The sequence below is a fragment of the Malurus melanocephalus genome, unplaced genomic scaffold (genome assembly GCF_030028575.1).
Source record: "Malurus melanocephalus ecotype Western Australia unplaced genomic scaffold, MMel_1.1 scaffold_1094, whole genome shotgun sequence".
NCBI classification, from domain to species: Eukaryota; Metazoa; Chordata; class Aves; order Passeriformes; family Maluridae; genus Malurus; species Malurus melanocephalus.
This window is the reverse complement of record NW_026624326.1, coordinates 76,581-79,824: the sequence shown is the minus strand read 5'-3', so window position 1 is coordinate 79,824 and position 3,244 is coordinate 76,581. Positions and strand designations below refer to the sequence as shown.

Here is a 3,244-nt window from a genome sequence, read left to right as displayed (position 1 = left end):
TGGGCGTTGACCCCTGTGTTGCTAATGAAATCTTGCCCTTCCCTGCCTGCACCAGGCAAAATGGAGCATCGCAGGGCAGGGAGCCATGGACCACTCACTCTGGGGCCAAGGGAAACTCTCCTGTCCAAGAAGCTGGGACCCTGGTTTTCATGAATGGGGTTATCTTCTTTTACCCTTGGGCCAACTGGGACCCATGCCAAGCCCATGGCAGTGGGGCCCAGGAGCCCAACAATGTGACACCTGCATTTCCATGTTCAGGTATGAGAAGAGCTGAGTCCCACTCCCAGAGGAATCATCCCTTTGAGCAGAGCCTGTCTTGTTTTTCTCTGGCAGTACAGAGCCCTTTGGGGTCTTCCCCTTGTTCCCCTCCAGTCACTGCAGCTTGGGGCTAGGCAGAATGAGTGGGGCTGCCCGGGGCGGGGGTGGGGCGGGGGTCCACTGTGCACCACTGCTGTCCCCCACACTCCTGGGCCAGCCATGCCTACAGGCAGCACCAGCGCTTCTCGGGGTGGTTGAGGGGCTCTGGCAGCTCCGCATCCATCAGGGRRGGTCTGGAGAGGCAAAAGGAMATGGAGATGCTGGGGGTTGATCCCAGGGCCTCTTGCACGCAAAGCAAGCGCTCTTTGGCTGAGCTACATCCCCCTGTGCAAGGGCAGAGTGGTGCCCAGGAGTCCCTGCTGTCCCCGTGGTCCACCTGCCCCTGTGCCACTGGATCTGGGGAAGTTCTGCACTGTGGACACCTCCGAATGTTGGCCCCACATCTTGGGCACTGTAAGATGGATTTCCCTGTTCCAGGCTCTGCCAGAGGYAAAAGGCAGTATCAACCACCTTGTTCCACTCCCAAAATTGTGGGGTGCAGATCTGAAGAGTGACTCTCACTTAAAGTGTGAGGGGTGCTGGATTCAGCTCCTGGATGAGCCCATCTTTTGGGCACCCATCTTCTTTGGCTGGCACATGGGACCATGGCATAACCAGGACCCTGGCATCCTGGCTGGGCGGGCAGGGTGGACCCCTGAGGCTGCCAGTGTGTGCCCCAGGGGTGAGGGGACTCAGCCAGCCCYTCTCATTGCTGTGCATCGGGGATGTAGCTCAGCGGAAGAGCGCTTGCTTTGCATGCAAGAGGCCCTGGGATCAACCCCCAGCATCTCCATGTTTTTTTCCCTACAAGAACTGCTGTACCCCTGGGCATCCTTGGAGGACGCTTCCCTGTGCTGCCTGTCTTGTGGCCAAGGCACCTGATTTTTTTCCAGTTGTCATAAATGCCCCTGTATGTTCCCTTTTCCCAGTCCTCCAGGTGTGGAGGCACATGTGGCCAGACATGGCCCCTCTGGCATCAGGGCATGGATGGGATGGCACTGCCTAATACAGTGTACAGACATGGACAGTGTCCCCAGCTGGGCAGTCCCTGGGCAGTGATGGGACCACCCCAGCCAGGAGCAAGGTGTTGCCTGGCACCTGTGGGCACAGGCACAGCTCAGCCATGGCCAGGGCTGGTCCCCTCGTGGGTGGGGAAGGAGCTGTCAGGGCAGTGGGGATGGCAGAGTCGAGGGCCATGCTGCTACTGCTGCCTCGGGGGCAACATCTGCCATGGTGCATCTCCCACCTTTGGCGCGCCCTCCCACAGGTAGATGTGAGTTTATCGTCACTGGCCTGTGAAAGAGGTGGGTGTGAGGARCCAAAAAAGCTGGAGATGCTGGGGGTTGAACCCAGGGCCTCTTACATGCGAAGCAAGCGCTCTCCCRCTGAGCTACATCCCCTGCCTGGGGCTCCTTTCACCTGGGGGTCCTGCTGACCCCCTCTTGGCCCCATTTTAAAACCATAGCCGTGCTGTGGTGGCCATTGTGGGAGCTTCAGACAAAGTTTAGAAACTTCCACTGAATCATGAAGTGCAGAGAGGACTCCCTGGCTTTCTACACTTTTCAGAGAGAAGCCTGGGTGTGGCTGAATCCAATCTTAGCCCCAGATTTTGTTAGTGGTTTATCTCTAAAATATTATATAGATGTAGTTGAACCTTTATATATATGTATCTTTATCCTGCAGGATTAAAGTTAAAGCAGATATACTTATATAAAAATACATGATTTGTTATGATGATTAGGCAAAAAAATATTTTAAGTAGAATTATTTACAGAATAAATAATTATTTACAACACAATCCAGGAGCTGTAACAACTATTACAGTATAGTGCACTATGAAGCAATGTTGAAACCATTATATTAAAGCAAATGTGTTAAAGCTACCAAAACCAATTATTAAGCAGAGWTTGATGTTTCTCACCCAGACCAGTGAATGGGGGCAAATCTCTTTGGCTCAGTCTTAAGTGAATGACTTCGAGGGGTATCCCCACTGCAGGGGGGAACCTCCACACWTACACTTCATTAAGGGATCTGTCAGAAGACCCTGCCATTAAAATGTGGRACTGGGCTTTTATAGTATGAAGGGATGAACTGTCAGTCAGATATGTTCAGGGCAGCTGTGCCAGCTCAACAGCTTTCATCAAATTATCAAAAATATTATTTGTTTATTCCTTTATCCAGGTATTTCACCAGATCTGCTATATCTTCATCTCACTATATCTTCATCTCACTATATCTTCATCTCACTATTGGGATTGATGAGTTAGGCTGGCTTCAGCTTTACTCAACACCAAAAGCAGCGTGACTCCTTTTTCTCCATTTAACACTGATACTTTTGGAAATAGAGCATTGTCTGAGTTGTTTCCCCCATTCCAGGTAGAGCATCCTGCTACATATGGCCAGGTGACAACTCCACAGCCAGGGAAGAGTGAAGGCGACCCCTCAATTTGACCATCTGTCAAGGACAAAATGGGCTGCCACAGCTCCAATCTCACCATAGCCAGGGCTGTGAGTACTGAAAGTGTAAAAAGGGTTTCCTACCTAAGCCCATCACCTGGCTCGTTGGTCTAGGGGTATGATTCTCGCTTMGGGTGCGAGAGGTCCCGGGTTCAACTCCCGGACGAGCCCTTCTTTTGGGCACCCACGTGCTTTGGGATGCAGCGGGACCAGGAGCAGAGCGGTAGGAGCACAGCGGTGTGTGCAGAGCAGTGATGGACCAGTGATGGACGCGGTGTTTTGGGTGGGCACGTCCCTAAACCCGCATAGAGCCCCTTGGAGRCAGCAATGGGGAGGGTGGGAGTGCAGCCTGTGACAGGTTTGGAGCCCTGGGGACAGAGTCGGGCGGCGGTGGAGGGGAGGGGACTTGGCCAACTCCCCTTGATCTCAC

General features: G+C 53.1%; 3 non-coding genes across 3 annotated transcripts; 1 reads left to right on the top strand and 2 right to left on the bottom strand.

Annotated features, from left to right (window-relative positions):
- Positions 1–570: 570 nt before the first annotated feature.
- TRNAA-UGC (transfer RNA alanine (anticodon UGC)) lies at positions 571–642 on the bottom strand. Its single transcript has one exon. It is a non-coding gene; the product is annotated as a tRNA-Ala (tRNA).
- A 436-nt stretch (positions 643–1,078) lies between these two features.
- Positions 1,079–1,150, top strand: TRNAA-UGC (transfer RNA alanine (anticodon UGC)). Its single transcript has one exon. It is a non-coding gene; the product is annotated as a tRNA-Ala (tRNA).
- Positions 1,151–1,685: 535 nt separating this feature from the next.
- TRNAA-CGC (transfer RNA alanine (anticodon CGC)) lies at positions 1,686–1,757 on the bottom strand. Its single transcript has one exon. It is a non-coding gene; the product is annotated as a tRNA-Ala (tRNA).
- Positions 1,758–3,244: the final 1,487 nt, after the last annotated feature.